The sequence below is a fragment of the Bactrocera neohumeralis genome, chromosome 4 (genome assembly GCF_024586455.1).
Source record: "Bactrocera neohumeralis isolate Rockhampton chromosome 4, APGP_CSIRO_Bneo_wtdbg2-racon-allhic-juicebox.fasta_v2, whole genome shotgun sequence".
NCBI lineage: Eukaryota > Metazoa > Arthropoda > Insecta > Diptera > Tephritidae > Bactrocera > Bactrocera neohumeralis.
In genome coordinates, this window is record NC_065921.1 from 59761038 (window position 1) to 59784679 (window position 23642).

General features: G+C 35.4%; 1 long non-coding RNA gene across 11 annotated transcripts; it reads left to right on the forward strand.

Moving 5' to 3' along the window:
• Positions 1-1834: 1834 nt before the first annotated feature.
• LOC126754664 (uncharacterized) lies at positions 1835-23321 on the forward strand. 11 transcript variants are annotated; one of them, XR_007666304.1, is made up of 8 exons: positions 1849-1877; positions 1939-2383; positions 8114-8137; positions 8192-22385; positions 22457-22526; positions 22608-22790; positions 22869-23019; positions 23098-23321. It is a non-coding gene; the product is annotated as an uncharacterized LOC126754664 (long non-coding RNA). The 11 variants fall into 11 exon arrangements; XR_007666307.1 differs by having other exon boundaries at positions 2149-2383; XR_007666306.1 differs by having other exon boundaries at positions 1855-2383; positions 8192-19883; positions 19920-22385.
• Positions 23322-23642: the final 321 nt, after the last annotated feature.

The window sequence follows — 23642 nt, forward strand, 5'->3', positions numbered from 1 at the left end:
TTTTTGACAAACAGAATTACTATTGTCAGGAATCGATTCTCTCTAAATTTCAGTTGTTTATCTCATACTTTGACCTATATTTTCAATCTGGGCTTGAACAGTTTTGGTTGGATTGGAAAATTTTTGGTCATAAAGTGGCATACCTGAAGCAAATTATTAGTGCAAAATTTAAACCCGTTATACCAATTGCTTCCTGATTTGTATAGTGAAAAGCGAAGGAAGCAAACGGAATTTAAAATTGTGTTATATGGAAGATAGGCGTGGTTTTGGGCCGATTCCGCCCATTTTAACACTGTGACATAGGAATATGAAGGAACTGCCACGTACTAAATTTAGTCGAAATTCCTTTAAACAGTACCATTACATGGGAGTGACCGGGGTTAATAGCTAGGCAGTGGTCCGATTACGGCCATATACGAACTCGTACCTTTTTTGATACTAAGGAAGCTTTATCAAGATATCTCAGTTTTTACTCAAGTTGCAGCTTGCCTGAACGGACGGAAAGGCAGACCGGATTTCAACATTTCCCACATTCTTATCATTTATATATATATATAAGCCTATATCTATCTCAATTAGTTTTAGGTCATATGTACAACCTTTAGGTGAAAAAAACTATAATACTATTTAGTAAAAGGTTGCAAGAGTATAAAAATGTCGCGAAATTTTCACAGAAATTTTATTTTTTTTGTGAAAATGTCTGCCAAAAATCGAATTTTAAGTTGTTTCTGTTTTGTCCAAGTTCTAAGTTAAGGTTTTAAATAAAACATGTATTTTTTCACTTAAGATGATCCTGTAAAGAGTTATCTTGCCAACGCGGGTGCATCTGTTTTCAGTTGGGTCACTGGAAATAGTGTCACAATGGACGAGTTTCAAATATTTCTTCCCAAAAATTTCAGAATTTCTTTGTTAATATAGTATGTTTTTATCAATAAAAAACTCTAATAAAATATTTAATTTTTTATATGAGAAAAAAGGATGTGATTTACCTAAGGAAACCCATGTAACCCATTAAGCCATACCGTCTAAAGGAAAAGCCTTAGTGACGCAGGTAAAACCACAAAAAGTCCATGCAAAATTTAAACCTTGTAACTAAAAAATATTACATTGATATGAATGAATAAAACCTCGCAACCAATCCGTTTTCCCCGTATTATCCAAAAAACCCAGAATTTAGAATTTTTTCATTTCCCCTTCAATTCGCTTGTTTATATTTATTTGTCCCAAAATAACCGGTAAAAATACCCTAAACTTTTGCCCGACACTTAGCTGATTCAGCTGTTTGAAAACTCACAAGAGCTTATGGGCACTCGCACACTACCCCGTGATTGAAAGCTCTCAACGAGCGTCTTATTGAGAATCCTTGTACTCAGCAAATCAACACTTGCTTCCATCCTGCACATTCAGCGGTTTGAAAACTCACGAGAGCTTATTGGCACTCGTACATTTCCTGGCTATTTAGGATAGAGGACCTTAACGGTATAAATTGAAAACTCTCAACGAGCGTCTTATTGAGAAGCCTTGCACTCAGCAAATCAACACTTGATTTCTCACTGCAAATTCAGCTGTTTGAAAACCCACGAGAGCTTACTGGCACTAACACACTTCCAGGCTATTTAGATTAGAGAACCTTGACGGTATAAATTGAAAGCTCTCAACGAGCGTCTTATTGAGAAGCCTTGTGCTCAGCAAATCAACAGTTGCTCCAGCCTTCATTATAACAACGTTTTGCATAAGCAAGATATGGTAAGTTTAACCGCTAGCCGCGAAATTCCAATGGCCCAGCTGGCGCTTGCTGCACTTTCTATTTAAACAACTGTTATACGAAGGCATAATTTAGTTTGCGTTAAAGCGTCTATGGTAAAATACGGACACAAGTGAGTAATGGATTACGCGTGTAATTCTTGGGCTTTTCGTAAAATTTTTGATTCAAAGCAGAGCTTGTGGCCTTTCTGTTGCAGCAGGACAGGCATGCATACGCGTCTAGTCGTTGTTGTGTGGCAAGGACACGTGGGTGCATTTGTCGGTTGCCGGTTTTGTTTTCCTTGGCGGTTGGACGCGTTCAGCTAACGGCTACACAGCCGGCAATTACAAACTCTTAATGCAATTTTCGTTTCAATGATTGCAACGCTGATTTCTTTTGAATAGAAAAAGCTAAAGTTTTAAAGGCAAATTCAGAAAAAAACAAAGTGACAAACTCACTTGATATGCCGTGTTTTGTTGGCAGAGCTGGTTGTGTTGCGCGATTCAATCTGTCCTTAACTAGCGTTTGTATTGTGTGTGTGGCGCAGCCGACAACGAGTGTCGTTAGTCGTTGAAACGGCTTTTCTGTGCTTACTTGGTAGTACACAAATATTCTGCCAGTGATTTAAGCTGTGTAATGGTGGGTGAATATATTGTTATTTTTTCTAGTAGCAAGCAATAAAATATAATTTTCTGCTTATATAAAGTAGGTCGTTTTGTTGTCAGGTGTGCAGAAATGTTATTTGATACCTCTGTTCCCTCCTGGCATGTAAAGTGCAAACGTGAATTTGTACATAGTAAAGCAAACAAAAAAATTAATAATTTGGAAAAAAAGTAGTATAAATCGTTATTATTGTGATAATTCAATATTTTAGGGTTAAAAGACTTTACATCCTCCTTAGTGCATGGCTATCCTACCGCTTTGCATGTCAAGTTGCATTCTGCTGATGAAGTGACAAAATAAGTCTGAAGCACCAGATTTATTTTATGGAATGAATTAACGGTATAAAGGAGTTGAAAATAAGTAATAGTGCAGCGTTGCAAAAGAAAAATAAATTATTGTTGTAAATAACATAAAACATATTAAACAAACTTATAAAAAAGTTATATATTTTTTATATAAGTATAATTTCGTTTCATAATTTTCTAAGTAATTAATTAACTAGGCAAAATTCAGATTTCTTTGGCGCCGCGATCTGAAGGTACCGTTGGTAAGAGGAAATCTTGATGATTAAAAAAATATACCGGATTATAGGTACCGCAAACGCTTAGATTATTCGACCTAAAGTTAAAAAATTCCAACATTTCAATAAGCTATTTCATTACATTTAACAAACTTTACGCACATTTTTCACTTCAAATTTATTAAATTAAACTGTAAACATTTAAACAAGTTCACATTATACACTTTTTGCAGGTGTTTTAAGTAAGAAATCTATAATTTAAAAATAACTTTTTATGCTCTTACTGGACATCATTTATGCGCTAAGAATTATGAGGAAATGGAATGCTTCCATATGATCATAAAGCATTTCGCTGAAATTCCTTTTTCTTTATTTAGCAATTTCAGTTTTAATAATTAAAACAATTGCATATAGTAGATTATATTTCAAATTAAAATTGCCTATAATAAATGAGTATAACCACCCGAAGGCCGCCAACGTAGAAAGGAGTATTACGCGAAAGTACTTTAGTCACCACGGGTATTGGCTCGACCAGGGTACTTTGTTCATAATGTTAAAATTCTTAATTTATTCTTCAAAATCTATGTCGTTTCCCACAATATAATCCCGCTTGGCTCCAATACTCTTCTATGCGCGTAGCGATTCACAATTAATGTCTTCAATTGACTCAAAACGCTTTCCCCGGGGCGGTCTTTTGAGTTTGCTGAATTGTCAGAAGTCACACGGAGCTAATTCAGGTCAATATGGTGCTGGCGACAAGATACTGGTTGACAATTTGGTTAAAACTTCATGAAGAATTAATGCAGTATGTTACGGTGCAATGTCGTGGTGCAGAAAGCAAGAGTTGTCGGCACACTTTTCCGACCTCTTTTTACGAATAGCTTCACGCAAATGACGTAAAGCATAGTATTTTTTGTTGACAGTTTAGCCAATCAGAAGGAATTCAGAATGCACCACTCCTCGAAGAAAACTGTCAACATAACATTGATTTTTGTCTTGTTTTGACGTGGTTTACCTTTGCCACGATATTCGGCCGATTGATCGTCTGTATACCGGTTGTAAGAATAGATTCAAGACTCATCGCCAGTAATAATGCGTTTTAGGCCATCCTGATAGTCGGAGAGCATTGTTTCACAGATGTTAACGTGACTGTGCTTTGTTGGGCATAAATGATCTTGATGATGGTTTTCATCTATCCTTCCGGTTTCCTTTTTTTCTGGTTTTCATTAGGTCATATTTGACGTGAAATGTTGTCAAAATAATGAAAACGGATAGTCAAATGGTGTCAATTACGTTTGCTGGCACATTTGACAAATCACGGTCATATAAAATGACAACCATATGAAAACAATTAAACCTCGATTTGTGGCATCATTAGACATTCAAATTTCAAAAAGTGTTTTGACGATTTCGAGGTAAGGTTTATATTATACTAGCTGACCCCGCAGCCGTTGTCCTGCGTGAAATTATATGCTTTGAAATGAAAAAAAGTTGAAATTATATTGTGTCGAAAATGATTTATTTTCGATTTTTCTACATTTTTTTAATGTAGCGCAGCTTAATAAACATAATTTTTTTGATTTCTGTTCTGGTGCGTAAATATACAAAGAAGATGGGTTTCCAACTCGTCAACACGCCACATATATCTGTCCAATTTTCCCAGGAAATTGAATACGTTTGAAATAAAATGGCTGTCCCTTGTATTCGATAACTGCGTCATAATCAGTCGGGTTCCATTACACAGTTTCGGCGCATGAAGATTGTGAAACACAATAATGACATATCCAACTTTGAGACGCAAATGATGCTGGGGCATACCAAGGCTCTCCAAAGAATTTGGAAATTCCACTGGATAATTTACGGTTTCGTCTTCCTTGTCAAGACGATCGATCGATTTATATGAGCGCAAACCTCCCGAAATTTGACTTTGAATCTTCTAGTTTAAGTCATTAACATCGGTATTTTTGGCAACTAAAATTGCGCGTGCACTTAAGCAATTGCAGTTACGATAATTTGGCCAATGTGCGGATAAACATTCGGGATGAGTTCATCTTCCGTTGAAGTGAATTGACAAAAGAGATGTGAAATTGATATCAAACCACTGAAAGTATCAACCGAAATGTGCCCATTCCCAATTCTTAGCGAATACAATGTAAAATGTCATCGGCAATGTCATTTTTTCGTATCCCATAATTAACGCGAATTTGAAGGCTGATATGTCGAAATGATCTTCGCGAAAACTATGCGAACTTCAGTGGCATGCGAAGTAACCATTGCATTGTCCTTCGTCTGTTTCCAGTGATTATCATGTTCCAGCAAACGCAACTGCTGGCATGCTTCTCAAAAAGTTGCACACACTGTACCATTCACAATACGCAATGACTTAAATGAAGTTGAACCGCGAGACGCACAACAGTCGGAAAACTTTCATGAATTGCAAAAGTAAACATCCTACAAAGCGCTTTATTGCGGTTCACATAACGACCCATTTGATACTGTAGATCTCATATTGTTCAAGGCCAATAACCGCTATGTTGCTTTCTTTGGTGACGTACTTGCAAACGTATTTCATCGATTTCACCAATCTACAATATTCAACATTGACATGAGTTTTGAATGTGAATTAGACAAAAGTGGCGAATAGGCGAATATGGTACGATCCATATGTTTTGAACTTCGATGTCTTGTTAACGTCGATATTCACGCCTCTAAACACGGCTACGCTGGCTAGGTCATGTTGTCCGGATGGATGAAAACACTCCAGCTCTGAAAGTATTCGACGCAGTACACCCCGGGGGAGGCAGAGGAAGAGGAAGACCTCCACTCCGTTGGAAGGACCAACTAGAGAAGGACCTGGCTTCGCTTGGAATATCCAACTGGCGCCACGTAGCGAAAAAAAGAAACGACTGGCGCGCTGTTGTTAACTCGGCTATAATCGCGTAATCGGTGTCTACGCCAATTAAGAAGAAGAAACACTAAATGTTCTGCCATTGTCGTCTGGTGAGTGACGCCGATACAGTGAATATCCATCATTTCCCATTTCCGTTTCCGAAAGAAAAGCACACGAGTAGTGTTTCGAGCATTTATTGTCAGACATACAAACCAAAGTGGGATTGTAACGTTCCCAAAGTCCATGAACCATATTGGTTTTCACCACTTCGTATAATTCTGGATCTATCTCTGAATCAGGAATTTCCGATGAAATGATTTCATCAATTGGATCTGGTGTAATCACCATCCGCATCCAAAGATGACTGTGTGTACTCAACAGAATACATTCAGCATCTAACAGCACCATATATACCATAGGTTGCTTCAAGATAAAGACCATCAAACATCGCAGCTATTGTTTAAAAAGTCGTGCCGTGATATCGTTACGATCGCTAGCTGATTGACTGCGATCCATAATTCCGCACGTATGTCATCGCATTTTGGGATTACTTCTTGCCTTTCCTTGGGCTGCCATACGTTGATGGCAAAAAGAACGCCGACAAATATTAGCGCGACCTCTTCGTGGCTTCGTAATAAATTTCAATCAGTAATTGATCACTTCGTCTGAAATACACATAAAGTTTTCACTGAATAATTTTCAATCATTTTTTCTTTGGATAGCCGGAATAAAAAAGAAAGCGACCGCAATTGAACGATTGAAATAATTTACAAATCAAAATATTGAAAATCAAAATAAACAAAAATTGAAAAAAATGTGTATGAAAAATGTTACTTTTTGGAATTGTCCAATTTTCCGACTTCTCCTCATGAAAAGTATAAGGTATTTGTTTCTAAACCTTTCCCGATCCACAACAAACAAACTTTAAAAATTTCATCAACCGTTCTCTTAGTGTTACTAACAAACAAACATGCATGTTTATGTATGTATGTACATACATAATATGTACATATGTAGGTATGTATGTATGTATGTAACGTTTGTATGGGGAAAAGAAAAAAGCTGTTTTTAGGGGTTTTCCGGAAATTATTCGAATTTTTCTCGCCGTAAAAACCATCTTTGAACTTCAACGAACATTCAAGAAAAAGAATTGGCCAAATTGGTCCAGGCGTTATTGAGTTATGAGCGTACATACATTTTGGGGATTCATTTATATACTCTCGCAACAAGTTGCTAAGGAGAGTATTATAGTTTTGTTCACATAACGGTTGTTTGTAAGTCCTAAAACTAAAAGAGTCCGATATAGGGTTATATATACCAAAGTGATCAGGGTGACGAGTAGAGTTGAAATCCGGATGTCTGTCTGTCCGTCCGTCCGTCCGTGCAAGCTGTAACTTGAGTAAAAATTGAGATATCATGATGAAACTTGGTACACGTATTTCTTAGCTCCATAAGAAGGTTAAGTTCGAAGATGGGCAAAATCGGCCCACTGCCACGCCCACAAAATGGCGAAAACCGAATACCTATAAAGTGTCATAACTAAGCCATAAATAAAGATATTAAAGTGAAATTTGGCACAAAGGATCGCATTAGGGAGGGCATATTTGGCCCCCTGCTATGTTTTTTGTACATATCTCGGAAGCTACTACAGCTATGTCAACCAAACTCTATAGAGTCGTTTTCTGCAGGCATTTCCATATACAGTTCAAAAATGGAGGAAATCGGATAATAACCACGCCCACCTCCCATACAAAGGTTATGTTGAAAATCACTAAAAGTGCGTTAACCGACTAACAAAAAACGTCAGATACACTAAATTTCACGGAAGAAATAGCAGAAGGAAGCTGCACCCAGGCTTTTTTTAAAAATTGAAAATGGGCATGGCGTCGCCCACTTATGGACCAAAAACCATATCTCAGGAACTCCTCTACCGATTTCAATGAAATTCGGTATATAATATTTTCTTAACGCCCTGATGATGTGTACGAAATATGGGTGAAATCGGTTCACAACCACGCCTTCTTCCAATATAACGCTATTTTGAATTCCATCTGATGCCTTCTCTGTATAATATATATAGTACATTAGGAAATGAAAATACAATTCAATACTCAAAGTACACAAATTGATCTAATCTAATTAATTTTACAGCAAAATAAAAAAAATATGTAAATTATTATCACTTTATCATGCGAGAGTATAAAATGTTCGGTGGCACCCGAACTTAGCCCTTCCTTACTTGTTATTTATATAGTTTTTGAGGTTATAATTTATTTATTTTTGTTGTTTTTTTCAGAACAATTATTGCTGCTTTTTACGCGTAAGTTCGTATAAAGTATTACAAAAAAAATTATTTAACAAACATTTATTCCAGACGGCCTTTAATAGTATAAGTTACACAAAAAGTGAACAAGGTGCTGGAAAAACGCCCCCGATGAGCCCGCTCTATATATGTATATTTGAAGTTTCTAGAGCCGACTTTGCGTGCTGAAACGAATTCCACTTCAAATCTAATAAATGTCAGTGTATACATAATGCATGATAAATTGTAAAAAATATTACTATTTGTATATTTATATTTACATTTTTTGTATAAGATATGCATTATATAAAAATATGTATATTGAATTCAATTTGATAATACTTTCGTTTCATCTAAATTGAAGAAATTTTTAAAACAAGACCATGAAAATATTTTCTCCTTACAAAATTACTTAAATTATGGAATTACATTCTTGTAAAAGAGAAAGAGACTACAAACACGTAACACGTAATATTGTCCTATTATATTTCCATTCAACCTCTCCATTAGGAATCATGACCTACTTCATAAAACTTCAATTACCCGGATCAGTAATACCTTTTGTGTCTTTGCCTAAATAATGTAATATACAAATCGCGAAGACAATAACTGTCGCCTGTAACGTGACGATCCGAAAACACAATAAACATTTTCCACCACATTTCTTGCTCTGGATAGTCTATAATTAAATTTATTGTACGACATCATTTCATTGCGGAAGCTGAATGGTTTCATTAAGTACGTTTTTAAAGGGTAAAGGGCCATCGAAAGAGCACATCTGAATATGTTAAAAAAACAAGATATTTTAATTTATTTAAATTGTATTGTTTTCCAGTAGTTTTACTTTCCAACAACCTCCATCAGGTTCGCGACCATAAGCTCCAACTTCTACAAACAAAAATTTATAGTCGGCATCAACCATAGCTATCAGAATAATGATATTGTTTTTCTTGTAGTTGAAACACTCGGAACCGCAGTTGACAGGCGCCTGAATCGCTATGTGTTTTCCATCCAATACTCCAGGGCCGAGCAATAAGAGAAATTCCATCGCTGGTAAAAACGTTCGTACACATTTATTCATTCTTCTTGGATGTTCGGAATCTTATCATAATACAGTTTTTATTATTTCACTTATGCACGAGTATGTATACCTGAATATTTTCTTTTAAAACTAATTTCTTAAAGCTTCAAAAATTGCATCACACGTCTTATGCACTATATGACAAATGGTAGATTTTCGAAAATACTCATTTGGCTCGAGAAGTTATGGCCTGTGGCCAAATAGCGTAGTGTTGCCATCAGTCTTTTACCAACCGAGATCGCTTCACGGAATCATGAATTTCTTTTATAAATATTAGAGAGTCAAAAAACTATTTTCGTATTTTAATAATAGATGTCGTTGCAGTGGTATATCTCCGATGCTGTATCAGTTCGTGTAGCACAAAAATGGTTCGCTCGCTTCCATTCTGGAAATTTCGAAGTGAAAGGTGCACCTCGCTCTGGTCGACCTATCGTTGAAAAAGTCGATGAAATTATGGAAAAGATTGACCAGGACCGTCACGTAAACAGCCATGACATCGCTAACGAACTTTAGATTCATTATCAAACGATTTTGAACCATATAAAAAGGCTGGCCACAAAAAGAAGCTCGATGTGCGGGTACCACATGATTTGTATGTGAAAAATTTAATGGACCGAATTAACATCTGCGATTCTTTGCTAAAACGAAATGAAATCGAACAATTTTTGAAGCGAATAGTAACAGGAGGCGAAAGTAGATCAAATATGTCCAAGCGTGGTGAAGCAAATGGTCGCAAAGCCGGGATTGACGTCTCGAAAAGTTATGCCGAGTGTTTGGTGGGATTGGAAAGGAATCATCCACTATGATCTGCTCCAGCCTGGTCGAAATATTGACTATATATTTTACTGTCAAAAACTAATGAGATTAAAGCAAGCAATCGAAAAGAAACGGCCAGAACTGATCAACAGAAAGGGCTTCGTCTTCCATAAGAACACCGCTAGACCAAACATATCTGTGATCATTCACCAAACAACCCTGACGTTGCACCATCGGAATACCATTTGTTTCGATCAATGCAGAACTCCCTTAATGGAGTAAAGTTAGCTTCAAGAGAGGCCTGTGAAATATACTTGTCGCAGTTTTTCGCCGAGAAACCAGAAAAGTTTTACACTGATGAAATAATGCCTCTAGCGGAAAAATAGCAAAAAGCCATTCATTATATTAAAAACAAAATAAGTTGAAGTTTGATTAGAAATGCGAAGATACTTTTTCGACTACCCTATATATTATAATTATGTTGTAAGGCGCCCAACTAAAAAGTCGAAGTCTTCCAGAGTCGTCCTCAGGAAGTTTTTCAATTACTTTTGGTTCTGGGAAATCGGCTTAAATCTAAGTGTGATGTAAAATCCACTGCCAGAACTCTTATTTAAGCTTGGTCTTATCCTTAACCTTAACTGCTTTGGCTTTCTTTGATTAGTCCTCTTTTTTCAATGCTTTTAATGTTGTTATAAGACATAGCGCCGCAGTTGCAATAGCAAATTTTTTATATTTATAATTTTTTTTGTTTTTTACGCACTTTTCTAAAATGAATTATATTTTTAATATAACAGCTGGTGAAATTGTCTTCTCACAATTGCCATCTATAGTGAAAACGGGTTGTCAATCATCTGACACCAAAACTTAACGACAGGTTTAGAACTGATGTTGAAATGAAAACGAATTTGACGCACCAGATGAATAGCTGCTCATTGAGGCAGTTTTTGAAGTCAATTATTTTGCCCTAGTAAAAACCAAGCATTATTATTTTTTGCTCACAGCAATATATGTAAGTATATTTCGTTAAAAATATTCGATAAGACTGAAAAAAAAACTGTGTTGAATTCATGTGGCGGAGATAACGTATGTAAGAACGCTTAGAAGATTTAGTCCTTTCCGAAATATTAGAACGAAGGTATTATTGCAGAGAATACCTCAAGATTATGGATCAACTCAATATACAAGTATATAATTATGATAGCATTTGCAAATGATTAATAATATCATAAAAAGTTTAATCTTCTAGAACGAGGAACTTATAACATTTAATTTGATACTGTTACTGAACATTGCGCTTAGAAGGCTCGCTTCGAACAATTTAAAATTTCCATTTCGAATGACCAAGTGTGACAAAATTCGACATTAGTACGTGAGGAAAGAGTTGAAAGTAGTTTTATTCCAAGTGAAACGCACACTTAAATATAAGTAGAGTAATGTAAAAGGGTGAGAGGAGCAAAGTTTAGAGGAGAAAAGCGGACAAACTAAGGAGAAAAGAGCAATACAAAAGAACGAATCAAATATCGAACAAAAAAGTTTTATTCAAAGTAGCAGCTGCGTATGAGAATTTCATTTTCGGTTCGGTTAGTTCAGATAAATGAGGGGCGCGGTCGACAAGTAAAGTCGCAAAAAAATTTGCAACATTACAAGGGTTACGTCTAAGTGGGCGGCACGTCGATGGGACCGACTTAGATGAAAGAAAAGCGAGCAGAGCGCGGATACAGTCGTTAGACTGAGGTTATGACGGTACGGAGAAGCTGTGACTTATTGACTGTCTTTGATGTCGGGCTGTTAAGCGTAAAACGCAGCCGCAGCAAGACTGAAAAATAAAAAAGTAACCGTCGAAGCAGACAAAAAATTGGAAAATAAATAAAAACATTTAACAAGTCTACAAATTTTAGCAACTTAAAAAAGTCGCTGCCATGAAATGCAGCACTCAGAGCACGAAATGAGAGCAGGATGAAGAGCATTTCCTTGATGCGGTGCGGCAAGGCAGCAAGCAACACAGTCAACGGGCGAGCTGTCCGAACCGGTTGACAAGTTGGCTTTCTCACCCCATCTCCGTTGGTTAGTCACATGGGTTGTTCGTCCTGCTCGTCGCATGGTTCTTTTAGTGGAGACTTCAGGTTGGCAGTTGGCGACAGGACATTTGCGGCTGTTATGCGTCCGGTAATACTTCGTAGTCCAACAACCACATGAGAAATTGCAAAAACTTGCATTACCACCAGCCATAGCTGCAATGGCAATAACAACGCAGCTGCAATAACAAAGAAACCATTTACAACATTGCTTTTCATATTAATTTATTTATTGCAATTAGTTCTCTCAGTTCTCCACCTGGTCTTTCCAACTTGTCGGAGAGGTTCTTCCCCATCCCGACGGAGCTTGTGGTATTGCTCAACGTCAGTTTACACAGCCCAATTAGTTTTTCCTACAATTGTACTGGTTCGTTTTAAAACAGGAAGAGGTTTGAATAATGAATACTTATATATCTAATGCGAATTCGGTCCAAAAATTTCGTAAGCTCATCATGGTGTGAGTGCTTAAAAAATGTGTATGGCTTGATCGACAACTAAACATCTGTTGCTATCCCAATCAATATTTATAGTTAAGAATTTAATAGGTGTTCGCTAGAAAATTCTGCCTCTTGACCGCTTTTATATAAACAAAAACGATCCACGAGTATATCTAGATTTTGATACATCAGTTTGAATGACAGCTATCATATATGCTATAATGGTCTGATCTTAAAAATTATCGGATGTATTAGCGTTGGATTTGCAGTATTGTCAAATAAGAAAGATTTCGTTACAAGCACTTCATTTTGATTGTTCAGTTTGTATGACAGCTACAGCTATATGCTATAGTGATCCGTTAACGGTGATGCCGACACATAAGCAGCTTATTAGGGAGCAAAGAATGTGTGTAATATTTTACATATACAACCTTACAGAAGGAAATGGCTAAGTCTACATATATCATCACGCTGATCATTTTCATACCATAGTGTCCGACGTTTCCTTCTGTGTATTACAAACTTCATGCCAAACATAATAAATCCTGTTCACGGTAGACAAATTAAATCAAAGAATGCTTAACTTCTTCTTTAACAAGGATTGCATTTAAGCTGTCAAATGCCTAATTCCGTGCTAAAATTGTGTTCTTATAAGCAATTATTCGCCAGCAGTGCATACTCGAACAAAAGACTCCGGCCGTATATTGCTTACTCGGACCTCAAAGCATTATCTTTCATCCGCTTGGTTGGCTGATAAGAGGTTGCATTTAAATGCGGCAATCAACCTAGCGAAGAGGTAGGGCTGAAACACGCAACGGGAAAAGTTTTTCCTACAAAACGCAACAACAATTACAAGCGCAAAAAAAATTGCAATTACAAGCCAGGCAGCGATAAAATGCAAACGTGTTGGCCACGTTCACGCACTTTGGCAGGAAGTGTTGTTTGCAGTTGCGAAAGTAATAAAAGTAATATAAAAAAAAAATAATAAAGTCAAAGGGAAAGCGCAAATAAATGCAAAATGTTGGAAGCTCAAGAAAACCGGAATCGCACTGTCGGAACTGGGGTGTGGAATACAGTTTGTAATTTTTATGCTCCTCTTTGTTCGTCAAAACTTCTTCGTCGTTATCTCCGTTGTGTGCGGATCACAACGACAACATCCATTGGCCCCCCACTTTTATACCGCTTTATCCTTTATTGTAACCCTTGCGTTAGCCTCATATCTTATGACTCATACAGACTAGTGCTGCCACACTATGTCTTTCCTTCTGTTCACGTAGGGCAAAAAATTTTGAACTTTTTAGTTACCGCAAAGTGAAAGTTTAAATTGCGTTTTCCTCTATTTTTAGTGTTTGGTTTTAATTGGGCTTGCTGTATACTGTCTGTTTTTTCCTGCCTTAACCGAGCGCTGTCACTTCCTGCATTGCCTTTGCTTTATATCCTTACCGGTCAACCTGGTCGAGTACTTGCACTTTCTCTTTACGCTCATTTCTAACACTCCAAACAACTTCATTATAATTTAAAGCGAATTTGTTGTTGTTTTTTGTGAGTTCTATTTTTCTTCATATTTCATTGCTCATGTGGTAAGAAGTGGTACGTATATTTTCATAATTTTGCTATCCTTTTCACTGTGTGTTGGAAATTAATAATATTGATGAAATGGAAATTGACTTATGTGATTTCCACTTCGGTCATTTGTAAATAAACAAATGTAGAGTTAAGCGAATGGCTGGTTCGAACGGTCGCCGTTAAGAGTTAAAGTGTAAACACAATGGCTACGACAGACTGCAGCGGCACGACAGTGAACTGAAAACGTCGTTGTTCATCTTACTACATGTACATTTTGAGAAGCAACAACAACACAATGGCCGCATTTACACAAAACAACGCAGTTGTCCATTTTGCATGTACACAATTTCGTTGTGGCCATACTAATACCTTTCACTTCAATGAAATTTTAATATTTTGTTCAAAGTGAAATTTTTATGCAAAAAATAAGTAAATAGGTAAATATTTTTGCTTTAAATTATCACTTGTTATTACAAATGATATAATAGAGCTATAATATAGCTATTTTATGCTTTTATTTGTAAAATAACGTCAAGTTTGTTAGAGCCGTGAATAATTTTACATTTTACATATTAGTCGCATCACCACTCTACCTCCTCTTTCTATCTTCCATTCTACTGTCAACTCTACTGTCGTCGTACTGTCGTTGGCAAAAATAGGAGGATATTGAAGTTAGCGAGAACGACAACTGTCGGCCTGCAGTCGTGTAATCGTGCAGCTGTGAAAATAACACTGCCCATAAGAACGTGTGTATTTTAATATTTGACAGATGTAGTTTGCAGTCTGTCGTAGCCATTGTGTTTACACTTTTATATGCGCGTGTATATATTAAATTCGGCTAACGCCTGTATTGAGTTGCGTTAAGTTAAGCTCATTAGCAAAGCAAAGGAAATGCCTAGGGCTATTTGAAGAACTTAATTTATTTGAAGTTGTTGTTTTTGTTGCGACTGTGTCATGAACGAAGCTGTTAGGTTGCTTTGTTTTAAAATTTGAGAAAATAGTTATACAGGAATTAATACATTATATAAGGCAATATTCAAGTAAAACCTCAAAGTCGTTTTCTGCTGGTGAGGGAAGTAGAGTTCCTTCAATTTATAATATATAGTAGAACGAAGTGAAACAAATCTTCTTCTTCTTCTTAATTGGCGTAGACACCGCTTACACGATTATAGCCGAGTTAACAACAGCGCGCCAGTCGTTTCTTCTTTTCGCTACGTGGCGCCAATTGGATATTCCAATCGAAGCCAGGTCCTTCTCCACTTGGTCCTTCCAACGGAGTGGAGGTCTTTCTCTTCCTCTGCTTCCCCCGACGGGTACTGCGTCGAATACTTTCGGAGCTGGAGTGTTTTCCTCCATCTCGACAACATGACCTAGCCAGCGTAGCCGCTGTCTTTTAATTCGCTGAACTATGGCAATGTCGTCGTATATCGTGTACAGCTCATCGTGAAACAAATCATAACAGTAAAACACATTTTCTACAAAATGCTATAAAAATGAACTGAATTTAAAATAAATAAAATAAAATAATAACATTAAGAAATAAAATATGAAAGTAATATAGAATAAAATAAAAAAAATACAGTAAAGTTTATACCTATTTTATTAATTTTTTTATCATTTTCTAAGTTTAAATACTGAAGAGGCTTATGAGCTATTTGTATTTAACGGAACTTATTTATATTTTACTAAAATAACAGATGGAGTCATCTGTAGAAGTTCCCGCAAGTGAGGAAAGTTCTCTAATCGTTAACTTAAATTTTTTAATTTCTGATACAGATATCTGATTTCTTCAGAGAAAAGTGGGACAACCAGCCAAACAGTAGTTGCTTTTAAAATGATATTGGTGTAGTTTCTTACCCTTAGTGAGTTCTACGGTTCTTACCCTGAATAGGGTATTTTAAGTTTACTATGAAGTTTGTAACACTCAAAAAGGGTCGTCGGAGACCATATAAAGTATAAATACTACAATGAGCAAAAAATAGTAAGACTTCATAGATTTAAAATTTTTCATTTATTCTTCAAAGTCTACATCGCCCCTCAAAATAACACCCATTGGCTCCAACACACTTGCACAAACGTTTTTGGCAATTCTCGAAACAGTCAATTTGCGGAAGAGTATTCATTGAGCGTACTGATTCATAGAGTTTCCCGAACCGATCTGTCTTTGCTAACTGGCCAGAAGTCACACGGAGAAAAATCGTTGCATTGCCGTGGTGAAAAAACCGGAGTTGTCTGCCCATAATTCCGTCCTCTTCTCACGATTAGCTTCGCGCAAACGACACATAACACTAAAGGAGTATTCTTCGTTGACAGCTTGGGCGGTCGGAATGAATTCGGAGTGCACCACACCTCGATAATAGAAGAAAACTGTCAAAATGACCTTGAGTTTTCACCAGCTTTGACGTGTTTTTTTGGCTTCGGCTCACCTTTGGTAAGATATTCGGCTGAATGAACGTCTGTTTCCAGGCCATAAGAATAGCTCTCATCGCCGATAATAATGTGTTACATAATTCCTGGTAGTCGGAAAGAATTTTTTCAGAGACGTTAACGCGGCGCTGCTTTTGGAAAAAAATGCATGTTACGTTCTTCAGAAAGACAGGCATCCTAAACACTACTGATTATTTTGATGTGACATTTGACACTAGTTAAGAAAAGAAATTTTAATTAATTTAAATTTTTCCAAAGAATTTCATTTTAATTTTTGTAAAGTTAATTTAATGCCAAATTATTAAATTTTATTTTTAACTAGCTGACCCCGCAGCCGTTGTCCTGCGTGAAATTATTTGTTTTGAAATGAAAAAAAGTTGAAATTATGTTGTGTCGAAAATGATTTATTGTCGATTTTTCTAAATTTTTTTTAATGTTGCGCCGCTTAATAAACATTATTTTTTGATTTCTGTTCTGGTGCGTAAATATACAGAGAAGATGGGTTTCCAACTCGTCAACACGCCACGTGAAAAACATAGGATAAATTCCCGGAATTTGACTTTGAATAACATCGGTATTTTTGGCAGCTAAAATTGCGCGTGCACTCAAGCAATTGCAGTTACGCTAAATAATAAAGGTCGGATAAACATTCGTGATGAGTTCATCTTCCGTTGAAGTGAATTGACAAAAGGGCAGTGAAATTGATATCAACCCACTGGAAGTATCAACCGAAATTTGCCCATTTCCAATTCTTAGCGAATCAATGTAAAATGTCATCGGCAATGTCATTTTTTCGTATCCCATAATTAACTCGAATTTGAAGGCTGATATGTCGAAATGATCTTCGCGAAAACTATGCGAACTTCAGTGGCATGCGAAGTAACTATTGCATTGTCCTTCGTCTGTTTCCAGTGATTATCATGTTCCAGCAAATGCTACTGCTGGCATGCTTCTCAAAATGTTGCACACACTGTACCATTCACAATACGCCATGACTTAAATGAAGTTGAACCGCGAGACGCAAAACAGTCGGAAAACTATCATGAATTGCAAAAGTAAATATCCTACAAAGCGCTTTGTTGCAGTTCACATATCGACCCATTTGATACTGCTGATCTCATATCGTTCAAGGCCAATAACCGCTATGTTGCTTTCTTTGGTGACGTACTTGCAAACGTATTTGATCGATTACACCAATCTGCAATAATCAACATTGACATGAGTTTTGAATGTGAATTAGACAAAAGTGGTGAATATGGTACGATCCATGTGTTGTCAACATCGATGTGTTGTTAACATCGATATTCACGCCTCTAAATGCTAAATGTTATGCCATTGTCGCAGGTGAGCGACGCCGATGCAGTGAATATCCATCATTTCCCATTTCCGTTTCCGAAAGAAAAGCACACGAGTAGTGTTTCGTGCATTTGTTGTCAGACATACAAACCAAAGTGGGATTGTAAGGTTCGCAAGGTCCATGAACCATATTGGTTTTCACCACTTCGTATAATTCTGGATCTATCTCTGAATAAGAAATTTCCGCTGAAATGATTTCATCAATAGGATCTGGTGTAATCACCATCCGCATCCAAAGATGACTGTGTGTACTCAACAGAATACATTCAGCATCTAACAGCACCATATATACCATAGGTTGCTTCAAGATAAAGACCATCAAACATCGCAGCTATTGTTTAAAAAGTCGTGCTGTGATATCGTTACGATCGCTAGCTGATTGACCGCGATCCATAATTCCGCACGTATGTCATCGCATTTTGGGAGTAATTCTTGCATTTCCTTGGGCTGCCATACGCTGACGGCAAAAAGAACGCCGACCAATATTAGCGCGACCTCTTCGTGGCTTCGTAACAAATTTCAATCTGTAATTGATCACTTCGTCTGAAGCACACATAAAGTTTTCACTGAATAATTTTCAATAATTTTTCCTTTGGATAGTCGGAATAAAAAAGCAAGCGACCGCAATTGAACGATTCAAATAATTTACAAATCAAAATATTGAAAAACAAAACAAACAAAAATTGAAAAAAATGTGTATGGAAAATGTTACTTTCTGGAATTGTCCAATTTTCCGACTTCTCCTCATGAAAAGTATAAGGTATTTTGTTTCTAAACCTTTCCCGATCCACAACAAACAACCTTTAAAAATTTCATCAACCGTTCTCTTAGTGTTACTAACACACAAACATTCATTTTTATATAACGTTTGTATGGGGAAAAGAAAAAAGCTGTTTTTAGGGGTTTTCCGGAAATTATTCGAATTTTTCTCGCCGTAAAAACCATCTTTGAACTTCAACGAACATTTAAGAAAAATAATTGGCCAAATTGGTCCAGTCGTTATTGAGTTATGAGCGTACATACATTTTGACGATTCATTTTTATTTATGTATAAATGTAGATGTATATATGTATATAGATTTAAAAAGTTTATAATTAAATTAAATTTTCCTCGACGTGCCCTCGCCTACAGTTTGGGCGATAAAAGGCGTAGTGTGTCAATGCGCGCTTAATCCGTTTAAAGTATCGATAAGTCGTTGTATTCATATATTGTGTATCGCCCACCCCTACATTTACTCATTTTGAAATTGTCAGACGGATTGGATGGATGGGAAGAAAAATTTACTGCGATATAATTGGAGAAATTTCAAGGATTTTGGTGAGTATAGTGTGTGAAAACTTTAATAATAAATTAAATTAGAGGCATTTGAAACGCCTTTTTAAAACTAAAAAAGAGTTTTATACAGAACAATTAGCCGTTAAAAATGAGGCATCAGTACGAGTTCGGGGAAACGATGCCGCTACCGAGAATATTACGCATTGTAATTCTTTTCATAGTACTGATGCCACTAGGGAAAAGCTTCCATTAAAGAATTCTTTTCGGGAAAAAATTAAAGCTTGGCAGATTAAAAATAGAATCGGTCACAAAAGCTTACGTGAGCTTTTATTTATTTTAAAAGAAGAAACTTTAGACGTACCGTTAAGTCCCTCAGTTCTATTGGACTTAAAAAATGAAGAAGTGGTTATTGAACATGTTCTCCCGGGAGAGTATGTTCATCTCGGCCTTAAAAATCAAATTAAGAAAATTGAAAGTAGTGTGTTAGAATTTAATGAAATTGTGTTTGATATTAATATTGATGGTCTGCCATTATTCAATAGTTGAAGAACTCAACTTTGACCAATTTTAATACGCATAGTTAATATTCCAAATATATCGGTATTTCCTGTGGGTATATATAAAGGCAAGCAAAAGCCAAGTGATATTGATAAGTTTTTGAGCTATTTTGTCAATGAGTTTCAAATTCTAAGGGTAAATGGGTTAGAACTAGGCGGTAAAATATATGAATTAAAAATTAGATCTTTAATATGTGATGCACCAGCTAGAGCATTTGCCTGTGGTATTCCGCGTCACACATCAGCTCATGGGTGCTCAAAGTGCACAGCAGAAGCAAAAAAAAATTAGAAATACCCTTGTGTATCCCACGAAAGTTGGAAAAATTGTAAGTGATGAAGATTTCGATCTCCGAAGACACATTGATCATCACCAAATAGGATTTCGCACAGTTAAAACACCATTTGAAAAAGTAAATTTAAAAATGATAACACAGGTACCTTTAGATCCAATGCATTTAATCGATCTTGGAGTTATAAAAAAGTTTTTAGTTAGAATTTTAAAAAATAAATTAAGTTATGAAAAGCGACTATGTGTAGCAAACAAAAAACAAATATCCGATCATTTGGAATCGCTTAAAATTCACATTCCAAAGGAATTCGTTCGTCTACCTCGAAGTTTTGAGGAAGTTGCACACTGGAAAGCTACAGAATTCAGACAATTTTTGCTTTACACAGGTATTTTAGTTCTAAAAGATAAAGTGCATGAAGATGTAGGCACAATTCCGATTTCTTTGGCGCCGCGATTTGAAGGTACCGTTGGAAAGAGGAAGTCCTCCTGATTAAAAAATATATAGGGTTATAGGGTACCGCAAACGCTTAGTTTACGAGATATTCGACCTTAAAGTTCAAAAATTCCCAAAAATCGAGCATTTCAACAAGCTATTTTACCGCATTAAACACACTTTACTCACATTTTTCACTTCAAATTAATTAATTTAAGCTATAAACTTTTAAATAAATCCACATTTTACACTTTTAACAGTTTTTTTACCGAAGAAATCTTTATTTTAAAAATTACATTTTACACTCGTAGTGAACATCATGTGTGTGCTAAAATTACGACGAAATGGAGCGCTGCCATGTGATAATAAGGAAATTCGCTGAAATGCCTTTTTTCCCAAAAATTCCTCTATCCATTCATATGGATATGTTCTTTATTTAATTTAATAAACAAATATGTAATATTATATACTTAATATATATTATAATAATATTATATAATAATATTTAACCATTTTATAATGAAAACTCAAACTTTGTTTGAATATTAGTGCAAGATAACCAAAAAATATAACCACTTTATAACGAAACTCAATATATTTTTTTATTTTAACGCAAAAAGAGTACTACGCGAAAGTATTTCAGTCACCCCGGGTATTCGCTCGACCAGGGTTATTTTTTTAAAGCGCGGCCGAAGGCCGCCAACGCCGAAAGGAGTATTACGCAAAAGTACTTCAGTCACCCCGGGTATTCGCTCGACCAGGGTTATTTTTTTAAAGCGCGGCCGAAGGCCGCCAACGCAGAAAGCAGTACTACGCGAAAGTACTTCAGTCACCCCGATATGATATAAATTTTACAATAATTTTTCCAATGTGTATATGGAAGACGTTTTCACAACTCAATATTATAACTTGAAAACTGTTGGAAAGTATTTTTTATTATAATTAATATAGAAAAAAGAATCACGCAAAAGAACAAACAAAGAAAAATCGTTAAGAATCCTACAAATTTGGTGTTTGAGATGTGGCAACGCTCGTTTTCCTCATAATTGTAAACAATCTAGCCTTTGCAACGATGGGTGTTCTAAGTGATTTTTAAATTAATAAATATAGGTAAAATATTACAAAATAGAAGTGAATTGTGAACTTATTTCAATCTTTAAAGTGTATATTTAAATATAACAAGAGAAAAATGTGAAAAAATTTAGAGAAACATAGAGAAATAACATGTTTTCTTAGTGCAAATTTTTGAATTTTTAAACGTGAATATTTCAAAAAATATTAGTTATTTTTACATTATTTTTGGATATTCCTCCTCTGGAGAAGCTACCCTATCCGCACGTACCCCATTTATATGGAAATTCGTTTTTTTTACCACGCCGCCAAAGTAATCGGAATCGTGCCAAGATGTATACTATGTTATTTACAAAATTAAAAAAAAACGTTAGAAGACCTACTAAAATTTTAAAGCAACTAACTAATATAAATACATATTCTGACTTTCATGTTAAATCTAAAATAACAGGATTTATAGAAATAAATTCAAATATTAAAGCATATACCAATCTGCATTATTTTTTTAGCAGATTTAGTCCAAATAATATCTGTTTAATCTACCCTTTTATTATTATAAATATTCAAGCTTTTGAAAAATCGGATCCCGGCTCTGGGGTAATAATTGGAAGACGATATGTTAATACTATTAGTTTTTTCAAAGAACCCTTAGACTCTTTTTCAGCTTTGGGTATATGCTTAGCTGATGCTGTACCCAGAACTGAAAATTAAATGTTTTCAATTGAAAACATAACTTGCAAAATGTTATGTTTGCCACATAACGACCAATTACTTTTTATACCAATATTACATGGCTGCACTAATTAACGTTTTTAATTTTGTTTTCATATACTTACGAGTACATACATATGTAAATATTTGGAGTTGGTTCATAAGGAAAAAAAATGGAAACAGCTGGAAAGCTTCGCCGGATGAACGCCGGAATACCCCAATCATTTCTAGGTAAGTGAACTACTGTTTTTTAATTTATATTGTTTGTGTTTTTACTTACATTGACAATTTTTATTATTTAGATAGCTTCAATGATGATTGCGATAAGTGCAACAACCTTCAAAAATTATTTGTGGACAAAATTACAGAATTGTATGTTAAATATATAGCCATATACATAATTGTAATCAAATGGAATATCATTAACATACCCACATTCTTTTATTTTTCCAGAATTAATTGAAAAACAAAACAAAGTGATCATTAATATTTTGGCGGAACATACCGGTTTGTTACAAAATCTAATCTCAAAATGAGAAGGGAACTGTTGGAGCTATTTCCAAATTTCCTATCAAAACAGATGATGTTATCGTGAAATTAGAGGCGGAAATAAATGATGATAATAGAGATTGCTATGTAAGAGTCCGATAATTTATATATACAAATAACTGTGTATGTCAAGAGCCTAATCCAAAATCATTTTAAACATATTAGATTTCAGCAGTGCAATACTTGTTGCAAGGAGAGGTTGTAAAAAATTTCGAAAAAGTTTTGGCGCGTAAATTTTGCCTTGAATACAACACTAATGGAATTGGCAACAAAAAGAGCTTTAAGGATTTTTCTATGGTGTATACCATACTTAAAAGTATGGACAATTTAATTATTCATTAACGACAAAACAATATATATATGTACATATATATAATTTTTTTATTTATTACAGAAGCAATTGGAAAAACAGCAGTAAATGCGAAAGCGGAAATGAGGAGAGCTTTTCAGGTCGTAAAAAAGAGGAAATTCCGGCAGGTTTCTTCGTTCAAAAATCATACCTAATATAAAAACTGATTTTTTTGCGTTACACATACGTACCTCTCCCAAAATAGAGTTAAGTTTTTAATAATAATTTAAGTGTAATATATGTAAATAAAATTTTTTTATAAAAAATGAGTTGCTGCATCCAAAGAAAATATTTTAAGTTTAATATACTTGTGTAAACTAAAAATTTTTTAATAAAAAAAATAATAATAAAAACAGCGTTTAAAAATTTTTATTGGAAATAGAGTAAGGTGAATTGCTTAGCTCAAAAATGTGGTCCATTTGGACCACAATAATAGTAAGTAGAGTGCCATGGTCTAGTGTAATTAGAATATATTTTGGACTAGACGAAGTAGTTTCGAAGGTGGTCGAGAACGCAGTGGTCTTGTGTAAGCATAATATATGTTGGACCAAAGGAGGTAGTTTGGTAGGTGGTCCTATATTATGCAGCGT